Here is a 26,596-nt window from a genome sequence, read left to right on the forward strand (position 1 = left end):
GTCGCCGGGGCGCCCTCTCAGGACTTAGAAGACCGCTCAGACTTCTTCTTCTACTTCTCACCTGCTGGGCTCTTGCTTTTCAGCCAGTTGGAGAGACGGGTCTGGCGATCCCTCATCGTCCGATCCGTCATGTTAAAGCAAAATGCACAGTCCTTCTCCACGTGCCTTTTGTCCTCGTGGAGGCAGTAAAGGCATTTCGAATGCTCGTCCTCCTTGAACACATTTTGTAGGTTGCATCCAGGGCAGATCCTGAACAGTTTGCCGGGAGTCGATCTTCCCTTCTCCTCGGCCATGTTCTTCTTGTCCATGAGGTAGGCCTCAGAAACTTCTGGAATCCTCCAAGAAGCGGAACTCGACGAAAACGTCACCCTTGAGGGGCGTAGATAAATCCGAAATGGGTCCCCGTTGATCGGAAGTAGAAACGGTGGAGCTTGAGGCTCGATTAAACCGAAAAATGAGATAAATCTCTTTGAAAAAGCGCAAAACGCAGTAAAAGCTCGAGAGCTATAGCACGAGGACTCCCAACACTTGAGCATGCAGTAAAAATCTGAGGATGGCTGCCGAGGGCGGGGCTTAGGTTAGGGAGAGGGCAGTCATTGGCTGGGGGACAGTATGACCCAGAGACCAGTGATTGGTTGCTACTAAGAAAGACGGATCAGAAACGAAACTGATACTGATTTTTTCTTTAGCGAGGATTCCCAGCCTGACGACAGGGAATATTCATGAGCATGTGAATCCATGCCAGACCCCATGCTGGAGAATGTCAAGTGTCGAGCTTTTCAGGCACAAACATGAGAACTAGATAGCCCTTTTAAAGGAAAAGATGAGCTTAAAGAGGGCAGCTTCATCCAAGTTCTGTCTATATTGTTCCTAAAAGGTAGATAGACCATGGCTGGATTTTTGAGTGCCTCTTCTGGGACTGGACACTGGCTCTAAGATGGAGAGTTATTTCCTGCAATTAGTCATCATGGAGCTTGGATATCACCCGTGGGTATTTTACAGAATCAGCAGACAGTTGCCATAGAGAATAAGCCATACAGAGAGCAGTAAGAAGATCCCAAAGGGGGCATTTCATGTTTGCCACAATAATCATCCAGCATCCCACACTGTTTCAAAAGATAAATCCAAAGGGGGAATGGGCGTGCTGAACTCTAAATATCATTGACTTCATTGAAAAGAAGAGCACAAGTACATTGGCATTTCTCAGTAAACAATGCAGTGAAAGTAATTATGGCATCGATAAAATGGTAAAAACCTGTCAGGACGTGCTGAAGAGGACAGACTGATATTAAAAACTCCAGACACACACAGGTTTCACTCTGGGGTTGCAGACATGTTCAGAGGAGGATTGCCTAGCATTTCAGTGCTGGCCTGCCCTTGTGGGTGGGACCAGAATGATATGCAAACAAATATTCCTCCTCTGTGAAGGATCAGTGAGGTAAAGCGTGATTGTAGACCCTCCTTGGTGGAGGAAATACCATGGAACAGGTTATCAGAACCATGTTTGTTCTAAGTAGCGGGGCTCCCACACTCTTCCTAGGCACACAAGCTAGTAACTGTACCATTGAATCAAGGTGTGCTGTGTGTCAATAATATCTGAATAACTTTACATCCCAATCTAGCTTTTCACCACATGGTCTAGGAATCCCTGGAAAGCCACAAAGACTCTGCATGTGTGTAAACACTCCCCCATTTACAAGGACGACTCATGTGCTACATATCATGCAGTATGTATGTTAGTTGCATTCATAGTGCGCATATTCACCCGAGGGTATCTTGGCGAAAGAATTCGAAGGTAGCCACCCCACAGCAGGATCAACTAAAACTGGAGGGTTTTTGGGGAATGCCTGAATTGGAGGTGATTCTCAGCGCTCTAAAGTCAGGGGGTAGACCATTCTACAGCTTTCCTGCAGCAAAGGAAAAAGCACGTCCTTCAACTATAACTGGATTTTAGGAATTGCCACCAGATTAAAACTAGCAGAAACAAGTAACCGTCCTGGAATATATGGGAGAATTGTATCTTGGAGGTAGTCAGCCCCCTGGTGGTAGAAAGTCCTATGGACCAGACACAGGGATTTGAATTTAATCCTCTGGGCCGCAGGGAGCCAATGCAGAGCAAGAAGCACTGGGCTGAGGTGAGCTCCATAGGGAGAGTTGGTGGCCACCCGAGCTGCCAGATTTAGCAGCAATTGCAGGCGATGTATAGAGCCTGCGGGCTGAGCCAGGTAGAGTGCATTGCAATTGTCAATGCGACTAGTAATCAACAATGCCACTACTAATGGTCACAAGCGATTAAGAAAAAAAGGGAGTACTTTTGCAAACCACCCTCACCTGTGGATTCATCGATAGAGAAGATAAGAAAAGCCCCAAATTCATGACAACCGGAACATCACGTCCACATAGCAGAGCCAGAAGGGGCACCCAGAATAAGGACTTCCATCTTGTTCCCATTTAGCTTGAGCCAGTTTGCATTCACCCACCCCCCCACTGCCGACAGACACTCACATAAAGCAGAGGACTCCCTGGCCAGATCTGATCGGACCAGAATCTGGGTGCTATCAGCATAGGAGTAACATCGGAAGCCATGGGAATGGATGAGGCGGGCCACCGGCTGAATATAGATATTAAAAAGCACAGGGGACAGGGTGGAGCCCTGAGAAACACCACCCGACAGTGCACAAGGAGGGGAAAGAAAGGGAGAGAGACAGTGACTGACTCCTGTCAGTTAGGAACGAGGTGAACCAGCCCAGGACGGGCCTGGAGAAGCATGCCAATACAAGCCAGGACAACAGATGGAGTGGTCGACAGTTTCGTAAGCTGCAGACAGATCTAAAAGTCAGTCCGTCAAATACTTTATTTGGGCTAAAGAGCCATCAAAGTTCATAAAATCATACAATTCTGTTGTAAAAGTATAGCATGACTTAAAATTATACACAAGCTAAAAAGACCCACTTGAAATTCATAATTTCCAAAAATTGGTTAGAAACACATCCATAAGTTTAAAATATGCAACAGTCAAGATAATCAAACAAAGACAAACATGGTAAAATCTACATTCAAGATGGCAAGCACAATCAGGGGTAATAAAACCAATATATCACTTGATCCCAGTCCCACCCTGTCCTGCTTCAGGGCCCTGTTCCTCTGCCACCATGCCCTAGAAATATATTGTGCAGTTACATAGGTTACATGTGGCGATAAGAATTGTTTTAAAAACTGTATCACAGAAACAGCTTGACAGATTCATTGATCAATAAAACTTTGACGCAAGTGGCAACGTCTCAAATGAAGTGTTTTTTCGCAGGTTAACATAAAATGCGGTAATGTTTCTTCGAAACAGCCGCACAAAGGGCACCTTGCGGAGGCACCCGGGCTACAAGTTAAAACAAAATCTGCCACCAGTAAAATGCCTAGCCTAAACCGGAGATACAGGGATCTCTCGAGTGGTGCGCAGACTATATCTATATACACCTTAAAACCGCACTGCAGACTGGACCCTAAATAGATTGGGCCAAACTTTGATGATGCAATGTCCACAATTAAATTTTCCAATGCTCTTTGGGACATAAGTACTTTTAGTCGTTTAGTTTCCTGAATGGCAAGAACACATGGGTTTTCACAGAGGTCTGACATATCCAAATTCTGAAGAGCTGCCTTTTTCCTCCTGCTAGGCTCATAATGTGTCTCAGCCCTTCACATTGTTTTAATAGATCATCTGAACTCCATACCTGTATCCAATATAACAGGCTTAGACAATGCGTAGGGTATTACTGAAGGATGATTACGTTCCAAATGAAGCATCGCGGATGGTGCACTAACAGGGAGCAATAGGAGTATTTTGACAAATGTATTCTCATAGGGACCAAGCTTTTTTAAGTTGGTATGGCCCTGCAGTTCTGCTCCATACAGGGCTGCTGGCAGGGTTTGTTTCTTCAGTAAGTCAAGGGCCAGAGATATTGCACCACTCCGATGTCGATAAAAAAATGAAATACCACCACTGCAACACTTCTCAAGATCGCTCTCAGTCAACCATACCAGAAGCATCTGAAGATCAGGAGAACTAGTATCCTTAACTTCAATCCTTCAGTCTAGCGCAATATCTACCCATATCAAAAGGCCACTGCTCGGTCTACCACAAACACCCTTTGTGGCTGTTATGTGGATCTATAGCCCATGTTTCCTGCAAGATTATAATTTGAAAACCTCGAATATAAGCACACCACTGTGGGCCCTCAAACAATCTTGTCCAGCTATGTTCCAAGAGATCATTCTATAGCCATTTTCTGGTGCAGCCAACTGTTGGGCGACGTGACCGGGTCAATCCACTGAATCTAAATTTGGATAAGTTGCATTAGTATCTCTTATGGGGTCATGGCCAGCATAGCTATCCACAAATTAGCATGCAGGGGGCTTGTTAACATGGCTGTCAAGGGACGAACAATCACACCTTGCAATAAGTCTTTCAAGGAATTCAAGTGACCTGATACCAATAAAAATATCAGGGCCCCTACTCCACCTTGGTCAACCAGCATGGTCAGATCGTCGACCACAGGGACCAGGAAACTCTCTGTGCCCCACCCAGGCCGAAACCCAGACTGAAAGGAGTCAAAGAAGTTAGAGGTTTCCTAGAAGGACGAAAGAAGAGGAGCTGCCAGGAACTCAAGCAACTTCATAAAGAAAGGGGGAATAGAAATAGGACAAAAATTATCCCACACTGGTGCATCCAGTGACGGTTTATTCAGGAGGGGGATAAGAGTTGCCTGTTTCAATTCAGTAACAATTCAATCTGACAAGAGGAAGTCACTGCTTACATGACCCAATAAAGCATGCCTGGCATATTTGCTTTAAGAAGAGCCAAAGTGATCGGGTCCTAAATGGCAACAGACTTAATTTGAGTGACTGCCTGCGAGACCTCATCCATGGAGAATTTTGGGAACTAGGCCCAAGTGCTCATGGTAGTACCTACTATCTCCAGAGAAGGAGAATTGACCTTGTTCAGGCTGCGGGAATAGTCTGACGAATATCGGCAACCTTAGAGATAAAATTAGAAAGAGAATCATATAATGTTTGAGTCTGCAAAATTCCTGGAGAGAAGCGGGTGGTAGCAGAAAATGATTTCACCACAGAAAATAATTATTTTGACTGGTTAATAGTCCGCTCTACATTCTGTGTAAAGAAGGTTTGTTTGGCAGTCTGGATATCTTTAGTGAGCCGTCAAAATATTATTTTCTCTGTGGGGCTGTAGGAACAACGCCACTTACGCTCAGCCTGCCTCACTTATAGGCGTGTAGCTTTAAGTTGATTGGTGAACCAAGGCTCGGAGGGACGCCTCCGAGCTTGGATGAGTTGAAGTGGGGCTACCTGGTTAGTCACATCACATAAAATCTATGCAAGAGGATAGATTTGTTACCAAGGAGCCCCTGCATCCATTTAGAATCAAGGAAAACCGCAAACTGTGATCCACAGAACGGCAGTTACGTCTCCAGGAGTTTGTGGGAGCATGTTTGGCAGATACTACCGGCCCCATTATCCTAAAGGGTACGAGATTGTGATCCTACCACAGCGTCCATTTCCCAGGCGCGACAGAAATACTGGCCTCAGGTGAGAAAATGAGATCAAGTATGCCACGTTGAACACAAGTAGGTTCACATACAGATTGATAAAGTCCCATATCCAGCATAGCCTCAAAAAACTGTACTAATGCTGGCACCTGCGGGACATTGAACCTCATATTAAAGTATCCTAACACCACCAGATTTGGGAATTGCACCTAGAGTGCTGCTACAAAGTCCAAAAAAAAGGTTTACAAATGCCAAATATGTGCCAGGTGGTCGATGTACAACTAAAGAATGTCATGAGACAGATGCTGACAGCATGAGGCGAACTAGAAGTGCTTCCACCTTCAGCTCATGATCTAAGGGCATCAGGGTAAATTGAAGGATGAGGGGTGCTCCAGTTCAGGTGAATAATACTATAACCATCCAGAAGTGACTGTGACAAAGCTGGAGAGGACGTTTCAGTCAATCACATTTCAGTCACAAAAACTGCATCTGGTCGAGTTTCTATTAAAAGCTTATAGATAGATACGTCATAAACTACCAATAATGCGTTAAATAAAACAGCAGTGATTAAACAATCCTCATCATGTGCATTAATGCCACTAATGGGAGCCATAATGATAAAATGATTAGGCAGCACTGTACCTGAAGGTGATAAATCAAGCAGGGCTTTTCTCGAATAGCGTTTTGCAATTGAATGCCCCTGCCTGCCAGGCTTAACTTTGGTGCAACAGGTTCCTTCCTGCTGCCCACCACCGCTGCAATGTGTGTCCACCCAGCCCCTATATGCCAGAATTGTATTACAGGACTAAATCCAGTCCCACTGCCTATGAGCAGTGAGGACAGACTGCCCGAGTGTCTGCATGCCGGCAAGAAAACAAAGAAAGACATGCACGCGCGAGCCTCAGTGTACACTTGAGGCCAGGCACCCTCTGCAACTCCTGGGATACAAAGAGAGAAGAAAATTATATCCAAGGCAAAGTAAAATAAAATAATAATAATAATATACAATCGCTACGAGGTAGTGTGTGTGAATGTAAGTAGTGTCCATTCACGCACAGCGGGTTATAACCTGGTGCCTAAAAGGAAAGTGAGTTGTGAGTAGACAATCAAGTTAAATACAATAAAAAGATAAAAAGCACATCGGCAAGGCCGTACCTTAGCAATTACGTACACCAGTACATCAGATGAGGTTCGCACCTTCGCAGGGAGCTTGGAACTTCTGCACTCCTATTGGAGCTTATGAATGTTATGATTAACTCATTCACAATTAGTTTCAATATCGAGCAACAGAACTGGATATCATGGACATACTTCCCACAAAAGTTGATGGGTTCCGAGCGGTCCATTATTGAGGAACATTACCGAGGATCCATGTATTACTCAAGGGTGTTTTAGGTACATTTAGTCTTGGGGAAGAGATATGTTGTAAGAGGTGGAGAAACAGAATCAGAGTTGCAGGAAAATTTGAGATCTACACACATTTCTTTGCTCGTTTGTTGTTTGTATTTAAGGCCTTCAGACCTTTGCAGTGATTATCATGAGAGCGAGGATTTAAATGTGCATGTTACACTGATACCTGAACGTAAGATGCAGATTTAAGGGTAAATAGAAAAACATGGCTCTATTAAAGAGAGAGGCGAAAATGATCCTATCCTTCCATTCATACTTGTGATATCTTCTGTCTATTGCTGGTGCAGAGCCATTCAGGAAAACTGTGAGGGGTGGCCACATTCAAGGTTAAAACGTGAAAGGTCTTGCTTTCTGCAACTTTCCTGTTCTCTGGTTGTCTGCGACATGAGACAGAGCAGGGAAGTTGATGAGACTATAACCGTTGTTCTCAAAAATGTTGAATTCCAAGATCTGATCTATTAGTTTGCAACATGAAGCTCTGGGTAATATTGCTAACTTACAATTATATGGACCTTTTCTCCAGCTCATCCAGTAAAGTAATCAGATTAATCAGGCTTCTGCAATTCTGTTCTACATATGGCGACTGTCTCATTCCAGTCTTTTTTTTAAAAAAAAGGTTAATTACCTTTCAAACTACTTCACATGCGCACTGTGTCTTTTTTCTACAATAAAATACAGCTGTTGAGCGTGATGCAAGGCTGCACACTATGCCGGACAATGACCGAGAACTACATGGCTTCTACCTGCAACCTACTTGTTCTAAGAAATCACCTACAAGTAGCGAGAGGGACTGTTATGAAGCATAGCTCTTTCATTTACAAGCTTTAACCAGGGTCTAATGCTCAACTATTAAATACAATAATGGAACGGTTCATGGAGTTAGAAATCAGCAAGGCACTAATAAATACATCCTCTAAGTATTTAAAGCTGCACAAATCCAGCAGGTTTGGAGAAGCTAAAGCCTATCAAACAGAGATTTTACCTTTTGCTGATGGCTCCATATTATTCTGAGACAAGATTAGTTGAACTACTGCTGTCACTTATTGAAAAGAAATACTTGAAGAGTTGGATGGATAGCTTAAAAGTTAAGTGCTTGCCTCTTACAAGGGGCAGGCATGCACATTGCAAGTTCCAATCCTGAAACAGCAGACTCAGCCCTTGATCTTTCCAAGGTCAATGCATTGTGAACCATTAAATTGGGTAATGTGACTGACTTGTGGTAAAAGGGCAAGAAAGTCATTAATTGTCACAGAAGAACAAGTTACTTACCCCGGGTAACGTTCTTTCGATTGGATGTTCCTCCCACGTATTCCTCACATTTGATATTTGTATCTTCAGCTTTGCTGCTTTGAAAAAAACTAATCCACACCAGAGGGCCCTGTGCTCGATGTCATGGCGTCAATGTCCCGAGGGTTACCGTCAGGTGTCAACGTCATCAGTAGTACAAATAGCTTGAGCCGCGCCGGTTGGCTTCAGTTCTGTTTTTTCGTTCCCATCAATCGAAGAATTGACCCAGCGTACCACCAGGCGTACCCCAAGACCTCAAGCTCTCAGAAAGCGCGGTGTGCAAAACACATAAATTGTACAGCAGGGTAGGCTGGGAGGGACGATGAGGAATACGTGGGAGGAACATCCAGTCGAAACAACGTTACTCGGGGTAAGTAAATACTTGTTCTTCGAATGGATTGTGTCCTACCACGTATTCCTCATCTTAGATAGACTCTCAAAGGAGTGTTTACATTTTTGGAGGAGGGAGTACCAATTAATTTTGTCATGGCCGTATGAAGAACGGCCTTTGCAAAAAAGACATCCTTGAGAGGAGGTGGAGTGTAAACATTAATGCTTTATGAACGTATGAATAGATGACTAAGTTGCGGGACCCCCCTTTGCAGAGCCGCAGAAGTTTCCATGCCGCTAGCGGAATAAGCCCTTAGCCCATCTGGTGGTTCTTTACCTGCCAGTCTGCAACATTCTCCAATTGCTAAAATTATCCATCTGGATATAGTCTGTTTGGTTACTGCCACGCCCAATTTATGGCCGCTATACCCAATGAAGAGTTGATCATCTTGTTGAAATTTGGCAAGTCTTGAAATATAAAAGCTCAGAGCCCTTCTTGGGTCTAGCTTGTGAAACCTTTCTTCCTCCTTGCCTGCATGAGGGAGAGAAGAACAAGTTACTTCTTACCTGGTAACGTTCTTTCGATGGGATGTTCCTCCGACGTATTCCTTATCTTGATAGATCATCTCCAGCTTGCTGGCCTCAGAATTTTTTTTCACTAGAGGGCGCTGCGCGTCGACGTCCCTCGAGCCGGTGTCCCTCGACAGCCTCCGTATCGGCGCCGACGTCATCATGCGTATAAATAGACTCGCGCAGCGTCCGTTGCTCAGTTCCATTTTGACGTTAACAGTTGTTTTACATGAATTGGTTAGTGACCCAGAAGGAGCGTAAGCTGTAACCACAAGGGAAGTTTTACTGATGGGATGGATGGGAGGGGCGATAAGGAATACGTCGGAGGCACATCCCATCGGAAGAACGTTACCAGGTAAGAAGTAACTTGTTCTTCGAAGGGATTGTGTCCTCCGACGTATTCTTTATCTTGATAGACTCCCATAGCAGTGGTGTGTAACTGGAGGTGGGAGTAAAATTGCCATGTTTCCCTTCAAGAGTGAACAGAGTGCAACACAGCTTTGCCAAATCTAGTCTCTTGGCTAGAGGAGGAATCCAGGTTGTAAAATTTTGTGAAGGTATGTGCAGACGACCATGTGGCAGCCGCACATATGTCTCGAATCGGCACCCCTCTTTGGAGGCAGTGGCGCCTCTAGAAATTTTTCATAGGGGTGGCCTGATGAGGCCACAGGAAATCTTGGGGTGGCGCACAGGGTGCCACACAGGGGTGGATCCAGCCTCAACATTTTGGCGGGGCTGGAGGGCAGTTTCCTAACATCCCCTTCGCAAGCCCAGTAGGCTGAGTAGATATCACACCTTCCTTTGGCCCATTAGATCCACTTTTCACCCCAGCTCACCAGAGGCGTAGTCGTTATTCTGTAACAAGTGTGGCCTGGAGCTAATGTAGTAGGGCCCACATTAAGAAGAGCCTGCGGAAGGAAGGGCACTTGTTCTGCCCCCAGCTAAATACATAGGAGTGACAGAGTAGTGAGGGAGGGTGAACCAATCAAAGGGGGTTTGTCCCCTTGAGAAAAGGTTTTAAATAATGTGTTAAAATATAGTGCATTTTACAGTACACTTTGTGATAAATTAGGTAAAAACCACCCAGTTTACAATCGATTTTGTAGGGTAAGACATAAAAAGTATGTTAGATTCCAAGCCACCAACAATGCACCAGAGCATTTTCAAACACACTTTCATAATGCCTTTGTCCGCTATATGCCAGTACTCTGCAAGTGTAAAAAAGCATTTTCATATTGATTGTGCTCACACATGTCCATTCTGGTGCACCTATATATGCCAAAATTTCCATATATGACAATAATCATGTTTGCTTTGTCCATAATGCCAGTAACGATACTATAACAAAGCATGTTTATGCTAGCTCTCCCAATACGTGCCAGAATCCCCATGTAAGAACATACTCCTGTTGGCTTTGCCTTAATGCCAGTGAAAAAAAATCCATGCCACATTAAGAAAATATATCCTTGCTGGCTACAAAAATACCCCACTCCACATATAATAACACTCATCATGTTGTATTTGCTCCCTAACGGCAATAAAAAATGTCATGCCACAGTAAAAAAACATATAGCCTTGCAGGCAGCACGAATGCCCCCACCCCAATGTTAGAATACATATGTTGCCTTTGGCCTTAACACCAGTAATAAACTGCAATGCCACAGAATGAAAACATGCTCTTGCTGGCAAGCCGGTAAAATAGCTCACTGGGCTGAGCGCATGCTTTTGTAATCCGAGTGTGATTCGCAGGTTCAAATCCAGGCAAGGCCAACTCTGTCTTTCATACTTAAATATGATCTCCGTGATCTCTACCCTCCTCTATGGACCTCGTACTATTATGTTGCTTTTGCAACATGTTACCTCTCTTACTCTGTACTTTTCCCTGCTCACCAAGTTGTACCACCGCCGTGATACGTATGGGTTTGCGCAATGTCAATAAATGCAATAAATAAATAAAGCTCATTAAATGAGTACAAACTTTGGCTGGGTGATACATTTGATGTAAATATGTTCTCTGAAAATCGCTTTGGCGAAAGCGCTATATAAATAGCATATCATCACACAAATCCCCCCATATAAGAACATTTATGTTGCACGCATCATGTTATATTCCCCCATGTAACAATATGTATGTTGCCTTTGACCTTAAACACCAGTAAAATAATAAAGACCCAAGTCAAAATAAGGAAGCATGCGCTCCCAATGTAAGAACACTCATGTTGCCTTTGACCTTAATGCGAGTACAACATTCCATGCCACAGTAAGACCCTGCCAGGCCAGCCCCACTGTAGTATTCTCCTCCACCCATCACATACAAACACTCAAGTAGGCTTTCCATTGCCCAAAAATGGCATAAAACATGCCATGCACTTAGAGTGTGAGTCTCCCGACTAGACCCTTCTGCAAAAGGTGCACCTGCAGCTTTTGTCATTTATGGCACTATTTATTTAGTGGCTATTACTTCAACTCACTGCTTAGGGAAATTGGAGGGCACTTCTTTCCTCTGAGCCTCATCTGAAATTACTTCTACTCTGGGTTTGTTCGTAAGGAAATGCCGCCCTTTCATATATCGCTGAAGCGTATTCTCCCTACTTTCAGTCTGTAAAACTGCCCTGATGGGTTGCCTCATATGTTGTACCTAGGGAGGGCCATCTATTTACACAGGGCTGCTCCTTTTCGCTCTGTTGGCACACTGTTAGTAGCTTTTGTTCCAGGGAAATTGAGCTGGAAACATGCAACTACTATCAAAAGCAGGCGGGCAAAGCAAATGATTGTGTTGGACTAAGGACACCAGAAAGTTCTACTACTTGATGTGATCCAATTTCATTACTCAGGTGGCATTGCAGCTTTATTGGCAGAAAGGTGTGTATCAGTGCCCAAAATCTGCAGGGCCACAATGTAAGCATGTGTCCCTTAACATTCATTAAGCATTACACATTTCATGTTGTAGACTTTGTTGGACTTCATTTTAGCTCAGAAAGCATTGCTCATTAAGGATCTGGTCTTCAGCAAATGTGTTGCAGCATTTCAAGTGTGTGTGTTTAATGGTGCTTGCTATAGCTTCATATATCTACAACTGGGGCGAGGAAGGTGCTATAGTGTCCACAGAGGATTCTCGTTACTCCAAATCCTACTCTTTCTTGTCACTCTCAATCCTCCTGCTACCCTGCCAAGTAATGCTGCCAGCCTGTGCACATGCTTAGGAGCTTTCTAGCCATACAGAGCATTCTGGGAGTGGGAGGAGTGCTATTTGGAGTCCGCATTTGAATTAAACTAAAGCATTATTTGAAAGCTATTTGCTTAATAAGGTGACTCAAGAGGTGAAAGTGCCGCAAGTTGTAAGGACTATGTCAAGAAAGGGAAGGACTTGTTGTATTGAAGCATTTTGGCAAGTAATATGGACACTGTCATCCTCTGAAGCATTAGAGAGGGGTGCTCGTTCCTATTTTAATGCAGCATTCTGAAGTGCATGCAAGTATGAGGGGAGTCACATCTGTTAGTGGGAAAGTTGATAGTTATTTAATTTAAATGTTTCTAGAAGTCCTATATAGAGGGACCAAATCTAGCTGTGCACAACAGGCCTAGGAGCTCATTTGTTCTGGGTGGTGACAGAACGGTCTGGATTGCGTAAGGAGGTGTAAGTATAAAGAAATTGCGTTTGTGAGGAGAGCAGAATTGTGTAGGGAGATCAGGGCAGTGCAGTGCTGGCCAAGGTCAAGGGTGGGGTGAACGTGGGGCAGCAATCATGTGTCTGGTGTGGAGAGTGGGGCAGTGAAATGCCTCCCACCTGTCGAATGGGCAGGTAGAAGGGCAAAGGTATTTGGGGGTAGAAAGTAAAGGTCAACCAACATGGGCCTCTAGTCCAGGGGACGGCTGTGACAGGAGGGGCCCTGTTTTTGGATACGCAGCAATGATGGCAGCACTGCTCTTTGCCGATTGGCAAATGACAACGTGGCAGGGTTCGCAGACGACATGGTCTGGCCACATAGGCCAGATACAATTTAAAGAGCTGCTCTTTCAATTGGCAGGCACCGCAGCAACACGTTTTTGACACAGGGTGTACTCTTCACGATGGGTACAAGGAGAATGGCCTCACTGAAAGAGACACCGATTATCCTGCTAAGGTGGCCAGCATGCATCTCGCAGCCAGCAGGTACTCTCTTCTTCCAGGGGCGTCTCACCTCCACAATTGTTCTATTTAATAATAATGGGCTGGTTACATTTTAACGCCTCCTCCCTCCGCCACAATCAGTTTTGTGAGGAAAAAATAAAGCGGTGTGGAGAGAGCAGGCCTGTGCATGGCAAATAGGCAGCTGCGGAAGGGGGGGGGGCTTTAGCCCTCCCACGCCATGCCTGGCGCCACCCCTGGTGCCACATACCTCAACTCTGAAGTGCTTGCCTGGGACAACCACTCGATCCCTCAGCGCCGCAGCCCAGGTCTCCTTTTCAGTGCCTGGAAGTGAACAAAGCCTGCAAGTGCAAGCCAAAACAGAAATGCGTGCACTCAGGCTGTGTTTATTGTGCGATCAATGGGGGTTAGGGCCATCATCATACGTGGCTTGATCCAGTCCATCGCGGGTGGTGAGCTGCGGCAACAAAAAACAAAAAAAAATATTTCACCCTGAACTGGACATGTGATTATTGTCCATGCACAGTTCAGAGGGGAAGAAAAAAAGTGTATTATTTTGCTTTTTCCTGGGGTGGCCGATGGGGGGGCCAGCATTGTTATAAGGGTGGCCATGGCCCCCCCCTAGCCACCCCTTGGAGGTGCCCTTGTTTGGAGGGCCGAAGAGGCTGCGATACCCCTGGTTGAATGAGCCCTAAGATTTTGAGGAGGCTCTTTCCCTGCCAGTTTGTAACATTCCAGAATGGCTAAAATAATTCATCTGGAAATGGTCTGTTTTGTTATCGGTAATCCCAATTTGTGCCCTGAGTAACCTACGAACAGTTGGTCTGCTTGCCTAATCCTAGCAAGTCTGCTGATGTAAAAGCTCAAAGCCTGCCTTGGGTCCAGCCTATGCAGCCTTTCTTCCTCTTTCCCCGGATGGGGAGGGGGATAAAATGAAGGCAAGGTAATCTTCTGAGTGATGTGGAATTCAGAAACCACCTTTGGGAGAAAATTAGGCTTCACTTGTAGGACAACTTTATCTTTATGAAAAATTGTATGAGGGGGTTTGCAAGATAGAGCCTGTAATTCGCTCACCCTCCTAGCAGATGTCAATGCCACTAATAAGGTAGTTTTAAGGGTGAGAAACCTTAGTGAACAAGAGTGGAGTGGTTCAAAAGGAGTACCCATCAGGAAATTTAAGACTAAATTTAAGTCCCATAAGGGAACTTGGAATGGTCTTGGAGGATAGACATTGGTTAATCCCTTCAGAAATTGTATTACTAAGGGTAACTTAAAATACGATGGTTCCTCTGCAGTGCGCTTGAAGATCGATAGCGCTGCGAGATAGCCCTTGATAGTGCCAACCTGAAGGCCCGAATTTGTCAAATAGAGTACAAAAGATAACATCGTTGGTGCACCACATGAAAAGGGGTCGTCGATATTCTTTTCCCTACAACAGCTGCAAAATTTGTTCCAACGGCAGCAGTATAAAGTTTTTGTTGCTGGCCTTCTTGCCGAAAGCAACACCTCCATGACGTCATCTGGGAGGTCCCAATCCTTGTATCTTAACCTTTCAGATACCAAGCGTGAAGGTTCAGGGTTCTGATGTCTGGATGGAGAACCTGACCACCCTTCTGCGAGAGAAGATTCTCCTTGAGTTGAAGACGAATTGGAGGGCAGATGGACATGTCCAGAAGGTCCAGGCACCACTTTTTCCTGGCCCAGTCCGGGGCAATTAGGATCATGGTTTTCCGGAACCTTCTCAACCTCCTGATCATTTGAGGAATGACAGGGATTGGAGGAAACGCGTATAGAAGTGGAAACTCCCAGTCCACTACGAACGCGTCCCCTAGAGCTCCTCTCGGGGGAAATTCCCTTGAACAAAACTCATCGCACTGCTGTTGATGCTGGTAGCGAACAGATTCACTTGAGGGGTTCCCCAAAGGGTGAAGATCTGTTGAAGGACTTCCTGAGCTAGTTCCCACTCGTGGGAGACTGTACTCTGCCTGCTCAGAGCGTCCGCTGTCAAATTTTTCTCTTCGGCTACCTGAACTGCTGATAGAGAGATTCCTTCTTGGATTGCCCAAATCCAGAGCTGCATCGCCTCTCTGCACAGAGGCAGTGATCCTACGCCTCCTCTTTTGTTGAGGCAGTGCATGGCCACTGTGTTGTCTGTCATTATTAGGACATTTTTCCCCTGTACAGATGGCAGAAAAGCCTTCAGCGCTAGTCTGATTGCTCTCAGCTCTAACAGGTTGATATGTAGTCTGGACTGCGATGGAGACCAACGACCGCTGATGGTCAAGTCGTTGGTATGGGCTCCCCACCCAGTGAGTGAGGCATCTGTGACTACTGTTATCTCCGGCCATGGTTGCCAAAACAGTTCTCCTTTCAAGATGTTCTCCTGGCAGACCCACCACTGAAGGACTCGAGCCACCTTGTCCGGAACCTGAAGGAGGTCTGTCATTCTCCCTGAGAATTGCGACCACTGAGTTCTCAGTGCCCACTGAAGAGATCTCATTCTCAGGCGAGCCTCTGGCACAAAGGAGATGCAGGATGCCATGAGGCCTAGCAACCTCAAAAGGTCGAAGGCTGGGAGACGTTGGGCATTTTGAAACTTGGTGACCATCTGCAGAATATCTTGAGCCCTCACCTCTGGTGGCGAGGCTTTTCCCAGGAAAGTGTCCAGGACCGCTCCAATGAACTGGAGTCTCTGTGATGATATCATCTGTGACTTCTTTAAATTGAGGGAGAAGCCCAGTTTGTGAAGGAAGTGGCAGACATAATCTAGCTGGATCTGAGCTTGTTACGGAGATACAGCTCTGAGCAGCCAATCGTCCAGGTAGGGGTAGATGTGAATCCCTTCCCTCCTTAGACTTGCAGCCACTACCGACATTAGCTTGGTGAAGACCCTCGGGGCGGAGGTCAGCCCAAATGGCAGAACTCGAAATTGATAATGAGAGCCACCAATTGCGAACCTCAGGTATTTCCTGTGTTTGAGATGGATTGGCACATGGAAATAAGCATCCTGAAGGTCCAGAAATACCAGCCAGTCCTGAAGCTGGAGGGCCTGAAGGATCTGAGAAAGAGTTACCATCTTGAACTTGTCCTTCCTGAAGAAGTTGTTCAATTCTCATAAGTCCAAGATAGGTCTCAGTCCTCCGTCCTTCTTCGGTATTAGGAAGTAGGGGGAGGGGGGGGGGGGGGGGGGAGTACCAGCCCTTGTTCCTCTCCGCTACAGGTACCGGTTCTATGGCACCTTTCTCCAGCAGGTCTACCATTTCCTGCAAGAGGAGCGGATCTGGAACTTTCCCGAGAGCTGTTCCCCGGTGGATGACTGAGAAATGCGTAGAAAAGGCAGGCAGTAACCTTGGGCAACTGTCTCCAATGCCCAAGCATCTGACATAATAGCCTGCCATTCCGTCAGATGTTGAGTTAGCCTGCCCCCTACTGGTGTCTTGTGAGGAGAGTCCTCAGAGTGATTTAGAGGCGGCTGATGCAGGTGCCGAGAGTAAAGATGTACCTGCTGCTGCGGCTTTTGTATTTTTACCCCGTCCACCTCGGGTGAATCTTTTTTGACCTCTTTGAACCGACCGTCCTCGGCCTTTTCCGAATGCGGAATAAAAGCAAAAGGACTTACCTCTCCACGAGGTTCCTGAGGGGTGATATGGCGTTTGACGGATTGAAGCACCCAGGGATTTTGCTGCCGCTTTGGATGTCTGTAACTTTTCTAGGCTGTCATCCGCCTTCTTACCAAACAAAGAAGAGCCGTCAAAGGGCATATTTAAAAGTCTGGCTTGTACATCTGGAGCAAACCCAGACTTTCGCAACCATGCAAATCTGCGGGTTGTAGTACTTGCCGCCATGGCCCTACTGATGCTGTCAGCAGAATCAATGCCAGTTTGAAGGGATTGGCACATTGCGTCTTTACCATCCTTAATGATGTTTAGAAATGCTTCCCTTTCTTCTCCCTCTGGGAGGCAGTCAGCCGCTGATGAAGCACACTCCCAAAGTGTATGGCTGAACCTTGCGAGCGTACAAGTAGCGTTAATAGATTTCAACGCCATGCTAAATGCAGAAAACACTTTCTTCGCCATAGAGTCATATCTTTTGTCATCCCTGTCCTGTGGGACAGTAGGGTATGCCGATCTACTGCCTGATGCAGTTGCTGCTTGGACAACCAGACTCTATGGAGTTGGATGTTTAGACAAAAATTCAGGGTCAGTAGTAGATACCCTGTATTTGGGTGATAACCTCTTGTTAACCGCCGGGATAACCTCAGGAGTTTCCCAGTTATCCAACATTTTCCTTTGTAATGCAGTGTGAAATGGAACCACAGGATCCTCCTGTGGGCCTTTGACTAAGATGTCTATAAGGTCATCCTGTTGGAATGCAGGTGAAGGTGTAGACCAACCCAGGAATTCTATGATTCTTGCCATTAAAATTCTGTAAGGGGTCTCAGCATGTTCCCCTGGGTCTGGTTTGGCAAATTATATTTCTGGGAAGTATCTAACCCACTTACCTCATGTAAGGATTCTCTAAGGTCCTTCAACCTATTTTCCTCAGAGGTAAATTCCTCTGGTTCTGGTGTTGCAGATCTCTGCAACCCAAAGGGTCTTTCTTGATCTGAATCCTCCCCTTCCTCATAGATTGAAGACAAAGGTCTGAAATGATCAGATCTTGGAAATGGCTTAAATCCCATTTCCAGAGCAGAAGGGGCTACATTTTTCATAATCGGTTGGGAAAACGTCGACATCGTCGACGCGGACGTTAAAGACTTTGAAAACACCGAAAAAGGTGTCGAGAAGATTGGAAGTGGCCTCGAAGAACTCGAGAAGATCGGGATCCTACTCGAGGTTGTCGATGACCTCAAAGTCATGTTAGAGGCTCTGGGTATGACCACTGGCTGTGAGGTAGTGACGGCCGTGGGTTTGCTCTTTTTCGGCGTCGACGTCGGCGTCGAATACGGCGTTGATTCGATCGACCTATGCGTCGATGAGCGCTTCGACAAAGGCGTTGATGACGCAGATTTATGCGTCAAAGGGACCTTCGACGCTGGCTTCGATGGCACAGTGCCTTTCCTCGAGGGTTTGTGATGCTCTCGAGTAGTTTCTTCCGCCGGGTGCACCGACTCGCAGCGTTTAGATTGTTTAGGTCTTTCACCCAGGGTATCACACTCAGCTGTCTTCGAGGGGGTCAAGGCCGCTTTCTCGAAGACGCTAAGCATCCTTTTACGGAATTCCTCCTACTCAGCCTGAGAGCTATGTTTTGTGGGACAGGTGACTCTTTCCAGGGAAACAAGAAGATGAGGAAGGGGATCTTCGACGTCTCTTACTTGAAGGCTTGGATCTGGAAGAGTGGTGGGAACTGCTTCGAGACCTAGACCGAGAATGTTTCCTGTGTCGGCGAGGAGACGAATGTCTCGACTCTGCCGAGGAAACTTTCAAAGGAGTTTTAGCTGTCTTACCTCTCTCAAGCTTCCCCTTACGCTCCTTCAAGGCTTTCGCTGTCATGAACATGCAGTCCTCGCACTCAGAACATTGGTGCTCCGATCCCAAGCACCACAAACAGATCCTGTGAGGATCTGTCAACGACATTTTCTTTCCACGGTCTCGACATTTTTTGAAGCCGGACCGTGGAGTCGTCAGTTCGGGTGAGGAAGCCATCGAGTAAGAGTTTGTTTATTCTCAAGGAATAATGAAGAATATATTCTCTGACTAACGAACTGAGCAACACGATTCCGAGGCCCATGAAGCGCAGAAAAACGGAACTGAGCAACGGAAGCTGCGCGAGTCTATTTATTCGCATGATGACGTCAGCGCCGATACGGAGGCTGTCGAGGGACATCGGCTCTAGGGACGTCGACGCGCAGCGCCCTCTACTGAGAAAAAAATTCCGAGGCCAGCAAGCTGGCGATGATCTATCAAGATAAGGAATACGTCGGAGGACACAATCCCTTCGAATAATATCTTCTGCGACAAATGGAAGTCAGAGACTACCTTAGGCAGGAATGATGGTTCGACACATTTATCGTTATGGAAAACGGTGTAAGGAGGCTTACAAGAGAGAGCCTGCAACTCACTCACCCAGCGGGCTGATGTGAAGGCCACTACTAGGACTGTTTATAATGTAAGGAGCCTTAGAGGACATGAATGTAATGGCTCAAATGGAATGCATGCAAGAAATTTTAATACCAAATTTAAATCCAAAACGGGTACATGAAAAGGGACTGGAGGGTACATGTTAGTGAGACCCTTTAGAAATTGCACAATCAATCGTATCTTGAAATATGAGCCCTCTTCAGAGGAGCGCTTAAAGATGGAAAGCGCAGCCAGGTATCCTTTTATCGTTCCAATCTGGAGCCCCAGATTGGCTAAATGCAACAGGAAAGGAAGCATCATAGGTGTACCACATAGGAAAGGATCCACATTCTTATCCTTGCACCAATTACTGAACTTACTCCAACGACACCAGTAAAAGGATTTGGTTGCTGGCCTTCTGGCCGAAAGCAAAATCTCCATTACGTCGTCCGGGAGGTCCCAATCCTTATATCTCAGCCTCTCAGAAACCATGTGTGAAGGCTGAGTGTCTTGACCTCTGGATGGAGAACCCGACCTTCCCTCTTGTGGCAGAAGATCCTCTCTTTGTGGAAGACGTATCGGAGGGCAGATGGACATGTCCGGGTACCATGTCCTCCTGGCAATTAGGATCATGGATTTCCCAAACTTTCTCAGCCTCCTGATCAAGCGAGGAATAACAGGGAATGGAGGAAACGCGTACAGAAGCGGACATTCCCAGTCCACTACGAACACGTACCCTAAAGCTCCTCTCAGAGGAAATTCCTTGAAATACTGGTCGCACATCCGATTAACCACGGTCGCGAACAGATCCACTGAAGGTGTTCCTCAAAGGGGGGTGAAGATCTCTTGAAGGACTTCCTGAGCTAGTTCCCACTTGTGGGGGACTGTGCTCTGCCTGTTCAGAGCGTCCGCTGCCAGTTTCTGCTCTCCGGCTAGGTGAACTGCCGATAGAGAGATTCCTTCTTGTATTGCCCAGAAGCAAAGCTGCATTGCCTCTGTGCACAGTGGAAGTGACCCTACACCACCTCTCTTGTTGAGGGAGTACATTGCCATCGTGTTGTCCGTCATTATTAGGACATTCTTTCCCTGTACAAATGGCAGGAAGGCCTTCAGCGCTAGTCTGATTGCCCTCCGCTCTAAAAGGTTGATGTGTAGTTTGGACTCCGATGGAAACCAACGACCGCTGATTGTCAGGCAACCCATCCCGTGAGTGAGGTGTTCGTTACTACCGATATCTCCGGCCATGGTTGCCAAAAAGACTGTCCCTTGAGAAATTACAAGTTACTCACCGTAGTGACTAACATACTCTTAGTCCATAGTCCCCTCTCCACCATACTGTATGGGCATCCCTTCCAAGGGATGCGAGGCGGAACCTTTTTCACCAGAAAAAAACCTTCTTCCCCTTTAAACTTGGCGCGTGGGGGAGCGGCCCTGGGGGCATGCGCTGCCCTGACTCCGCCCTCCGGCACCACACCTCAGTCCCTATTGACGCATCGACAATAGGTTTAACATTGCCTAATGATACCAGTATTATTAGGAGGGAGGTTGGTGGGACGTATGGAGGAAAGGGGACTATGGACTAAGAACGTTAGTCACTACGGTGAGTAACTTATAATTATTCTTACATCCTGTCCCCTTTCCTCGATACTGTATGGGCGATTACAACGGATTGTAGCCCCAGGGTGGAGAGGAGACCCTCCTTAAGCAAATAGGTTCCTGAGAATAGGTTCCTGAGAACCGCCAGTCCGAAAGCCACATCAGATCTAGAGCCGGTATCCAAACAGTAAATGATTGCAGAAAGCCGAGGGAGAGGCCCAAGTGGCAGCCCTGCTTATAACTTGCCAAGGGACATGGCGCTGGAATGCGATGGCCGTTGCCTTGGCCCTGACTGCGTGGGCGTGCATGTTGGCCGGAAGCGGCTTGTGCTGGCCCTCATATGCTTCCTTGATGGCAGAGATCATCCAGCTGGATATGAAAGCCTTAGAAGCCTGATAGCCAGGTCTTGAGCCTCCGAAAGTGACAAACATGACGTCCGATTTGCGGAGGCCCTTGGTCCTGCCCAAGCAGAATTTCAGGGCACGCTCAACATCCAGGCAGAGTAGCACGCTCTGTGTTTCATCACTAGGATCGGGAGAAAACATAGGAAGGATTATTTTCTCGTTCAAGTGGAACGCAGACAGCACCTTGTGCAGAAATGCTGGGTGTGTCTGCAGGACTACTTTGTCCCTGTGAAAGGTAGTACCCTTCCCCTCCACCCTGCACTTGCCCGATCTGAATAACACATGGCCTAGTAGGATCGTTGTCTGTCTCCCTTTGTTCCACCCTGCCTCGTCGCGCCTTGAAACACTTGTGTATAGGCGCGTTATAAATGCCATATCATATCATATATGGTTCCGAGGTGACCAGCGCCTGAATTTCGCTGACCCTACGCGCCGAGGTGTGGCCGTCTTGATGGTGACAAACCTGATGTCCGCGGACGTCATTGGCTCAAATGGTTTGTGCGCCAGGGCACCCAATACTATGTTAAAGTCCCACATCGGGTGTGGCCTCTTCACGGGTGGGTAGAGCCTTGCGAGTCTTGTCAGATGTTTGACGATACTATTGGAAGAGGGGAAGATGCCCTCCTCTGAGTTCCTGTAAACTCCGATGGCTGCGAGCTAAGAGCAGCAGGTGTCCACCTGCACGCCAGAATGGGCGAGGTGTGCCGAGAAGGAGAGCTTGTCGCCCAAAGTGCACGCTATGGGATCGATTTCCTTGGAGTCTGCCCAGTGGCAAAATCTGGTCCATTTGCTTTTGTACTGGGCCCTCCCTGATAGCCTTGCTCCTAGCGCCCTGTATGATCTCCAGATTAGCCTGTGAGAGGCTGAGGTGCCGCAGCGTTACCTGCTCAGGTACCACGCTGCGAGGGCTAGTTTCTGTGGCGCGGGGTGGATGACTGCCCCCCTGTTGTGCCAGAAAATGAGCTGGGCCCGTCGGGAGGTGAATCGGGGGCATCTCCGAAGGCTGAGCAGCTCCGAGAACCATGGCCTGGCCGGCCACCATAGACCTGTTAGAATGATGTGGAGTTGGTGAGACTCTTGGATTTTGCAAATTACTCCGTGAATCAGAGGCGTGGGCGGAAAGGCGTAGGCCTTCATGCTGTTCCACCGGAGGTGAAATGCGTCGCCCAGGGAGCCGGGGCCCTGCCAGGAGGCTAACTGGGGGCACTTCTTGTTGTGCCAGGTGGCAAAGCGATCCACCTGGGGAAGACCCCACCTGTTGAAGATCACCTGAATAACGAGGTCGTTTAGCTGCCACTCGTAATTGTCCACTCCCAGCCTGCTGAGCCCGTCTGCTTCCAGGTTTGACTCCCCCGGGAGGTGGACTGCCGTGAGGTAGATGTCGTTTTCCAGGGCCCAATCTCACATGCTGATTACCAGTCTGCACAGAGAAGGGGATCTGGTGCCTTCATGCTTGTTGACATAGTACATGCTGGTCGAGTTGTCCGTCTGGATGAGTACAACCTTGCCCCTGAGACGTGGTAGGAATACCCTGAGAGCTAGCCAGATGGCGTTCAGCTCTAACCAATTGATGTGGAATTCCTGCTCCTGCTGAGTCCAGGTTCCGTGGACAGAGATCGTCCAGGGTGGCTCCCCAGCCCTCGAGCGGGGAATCCGCGGTGATGGTGGCATGCGGAATGGGCGGCCGGAAGGGCTTGCCCATCCGTAGGTTGCAGTCTCGGGACAACAAAGTTAGTTCCGGGTGGAGTGACAGAGGAACGTTGATAATCTCGGACTGAGAGCCCTGCTCCTGGTTCCATGCGGCCGCAAAGTGCAGCTGGATCCTCCTCATCCTTAGTCTTGTGTGTGGGACGGCTAATAGGACCGCTGCCAGTAGACCCAGGAGATGTTGGTACTACCATGCCGAGGTTGCTTCCCTGCTGAGGAAGTGGGTGGTGGCCTCTTGATGGCTGAGACCTTGTCCTCCGACGGAAAGACCTTCTCGGAGCACGTGTCCGAGATGAGGCCCAGGAATGTCACAGCCTGCGTAGGCAGCAGCTGCAACTTCATGAGATTGAGCGAGAAGCCCAGATAGTGCAGTGTGTTCATAAGGGCATGGGAACAGTGGTGAACCGCTTCCGGAGATGTTGCCCGGACGAGCCAGTCGTCGAGTTACGGGTAGATGTGGAGGCCCTGCGCTCTGAGGAGGGCCGCCACTGCATTCATGAGCCTGGTAAAGACTCTGGGGGCGAGTTGAGGCCAAAAGGAAGGACCTTGTATTGAAAGTGGTAGCCCATGATCCTGAACCGTAGGAAAGAACTATGGGGCTGCCAAATCGGGACGTGTAGGTATGCGTCCTTCAGATCCAGGGAGCACATCCAGTCTCCCTTGTCCAATGTCTCTGCTATAAAAGCTGGTGTAACCATCTTGAATTTTTGCAGGGACAGGAGAGGTTGAGGGTGGAAAGATCCAGCACAACTCTCAGGCCCTCCTGATTCTTCTTCTGAATGGCGAAAATCCGGGAGTAAAAGCCAAAGCCTCAATGAGAGGCTGGGACTTCCTCCAGTGCCTGGTACTCTATGAGCGACCGGATCTCCGCCAAAAGAGTTGCTGTCCCAACCTGTGGGAGTGGAGGAGGGAGAACAGGCTGGGATAGGGTGGCGGTACCCCATGGATACGACGGAGAGAATCCTGGGGTCCACGAAATTCTTGTGACAGAAATGTGCATGGAGAGCAAGCCTGCCCCTCACCAGAGACACGTGGACCCGAAGGGGCGTGTCATGCCTTCTTTCCCTCGGAGGCTGTCGCGGAGGAGGGGGACTGTAAAAAAGCCCTTACCCCCACCCCCTTTTGTTGCTTGTGCTGGTTCTGAGACGGCGAGCGGTCCGGCTGCCTGGAACACTGTTCCTGGAAGCCGCGGAACCCTCCGTACGTACGACCCCTGTAGAAGCGCTGCTGAGATAGGGTGTACGATTTGGGCATGTTCCTTGTAAGGATGGATAAAGACTTAGATGTCTGTGAGCTGTTTTTCTTTTTGTCCAGCTCTTTGTCCGTGGAGGAGTGGATGAGCTCACCCCCTCGAACGGTAGATCTAATATGTGTTCCTGGACGTCCGGGTTGAATTTTGTTGCCCGGAGCCAGGCTGTCCTTCTCATGTCTGTGGCAATACAGATGGCATGGCTAGAGGTGTCAATATGGGCCACGGTGGATTCCATGAGGTCCTGCACCACCAGCTTGGCTTCGGCAAGCCCCACCTTAAAGGGTGATTGGCTCTGAGCGGTGAGTTCCAGGAGGAAGTCCCCACTTTCCCACCATAATCTTTGGTTGGCAGCAGCCAACATGGCATCAGCGTTGGCCTGATGAAGATACAAGGACGCGTTGGAATAGAGCTTCTTGCCATACGCCTCCGAGATCTTCTCCTCCTTGCCTAACAGCACCGCAGAGGAGGAGGCTGAGGACCACTGAGGCTCGGAGTATAGTGATGCCGCAGCAATCACCGAGGAGTGTGGCTGAGGATGGGCCGAGAGCAAAAGTGTATCCCCCTCCACCTGCCTGTACTTGGCGTCCAGGCGTCGATTGACCGGCTGGGCCCAGTGGGGGTTGAGCCAGCCCTTCTTCGCCAGGGAGACTACATCAGTTTGCAGAGGAATCCCCGATTTGGCTGAGGGGGGGGTCGCGTGAGGACTTCCGCCAGGACCCTCTCTGCCGGCTGCTCGACCTCGGGCTGGGGTAGGCCTAGATACTCTGTCAGCCCAGCAAGACGTTTGTGGAAGGCCCTGGCTGAAGATGGCGTGTCCGGATCCTCCTCCTCATCCGTATCCTGTGTGTCAGGGGGATCCTGTGGAGGAGGAAGAGGAGTAAAGGGTGCCAGAGGCTGGGGTAGAGGGACCGGAGGCGGAGGCTGGTACGGAACCGACTGAGGCGTCGGCTCAGGAGCCGGCTGCGCCGGGGCCTGGGCAGAGGCATCTGTGGTGCCTCTAGCATTGCAGGGAGGATTTCTCTGACTGCATCTTTGAGGTAACCCCCATCTGAGGAGACTTCATGAAGCCGAGGAACCTCCCAAAAAAAGCCTCTTCACTGCCCGAGGAGGTGGCAGGGGGTTCTGACGGGGTAGCAGGGAGCTGCTGGAGCCGCTGCGTACCCTGCCCATATGGGTGCAAAGGAACACTGCCCTGCGCAAAAGAGGGATAGGCCGTAGGCCACGTACCTGGTTGAGGCCAGTCTCACCTTGACATTCGTTCTACGCCAAGTACCTGGAATGGTGACGGACGGGTGCCTACAGTATGGTGGAAAGGGGACGGGATGTAAGAGTATGTTGTCTATGCAAGTTCACCATAGAAGGTCCTGAGCCACTCTGCTCAGAACTTGCCGCAGATCTGACATATTTCCTGAAAATTGGGACCACCGAGTCCCGAGGGCCCATTGAAGGGATCTCATTCTCAATCGGGCTTCTGGCACCAGAAAAATGCAGGATGCCATGAGGTCGAGCAACCTCAGACAATCGAAGGCCGGCAGATGCTGGGCATTTTGGAACATTATCTGCAGAATGTGTTGAGTCCTCACCTCGGGAGGCAAGGCTTTCCCAGAGGAAGTATCCAGAACTGCGCTGATGAATTGGAGTCTCTGGAATGGTATCATATCGGACTTCTTGTAATTGAGGGAGAAGCCCAGTCTGTGTAGGGAGTAGCAGGGGAATTTGAGATGCTCCTGGGCCAGTTCGGGTGAACGAGCTCTGATCAACCAATCGTCGAGGTAGGGGTAGACGTGAATCCCCCCCTCTCCTGAGACTCGCTGCCACTACCGCCATCAGTCTGGTGAAAACCCTTGGAGCAGAGGTCAGCCCGAATGGCAGATCTCGAAACTGATAGTGAGAACCGCCAACCGCGAACCTCAGGTACTTTCTGTGCTTAAGATAGATTGGCACATGAAAGTAAGCATACTGAAGGTCCAATGATACCAACTAGTCTTGGAGTTGGAGAGACTGAAGGATCTGAGAAAGGTTTACCATCTTGACCTTGTCCTTCCTGAGCAATTTGTTCAAAGTCCCAGATGGGTCTCAATCCTCCGTCCTTCTTGGGAATGAGAAAGTAGGGGGAATATCAAACCTTGTTCCTCTCCGCTACAGGTACACATTCCCTTGCACCTTTCTATAGCAGGGTTCCTGCACAAGGAGCGGATCTGGAATTTTGACAGAGTTGGCTCCCGGGATCTTGAGGCCTTTTTGAAAAGGAAGGCAGTAACCTTGAGCTACTGTTTCCAGTGCCCAAGCAC

The 26,596-nt window shown here is 48.1% G+C and overlaps 1 protein-coding gene across 6 annotated transcripts in view; it reads right to left on the minus strand.

Annotated features, from left to right (window-relative positions):
* NCOA1 (nuclear receptor coactivator 1) overlaps positions 1-26,596 on the minus strand; it is a 1,575,181-nt gene that overhangs the window by 260,781 nt on the left and 1,287,804 nt on the right. The window lies entirely within an intron of this gene.

This window comes from Ambystoma mexicanum, chromosome 4p, assembly GCF_040938575.1.
Source record: "Ambystoma mexicanum isolate Mex_15411 chromosome 4p, UKY_AmexF1_1, whole genome shotgun sequence".
Taxonomy (NCBI): Eukaryota; Metazoa; Chordata; class Amphibia; order Caudata; family Ambystomatidae; genus Ambystoma; species Ambystoma mexicanum.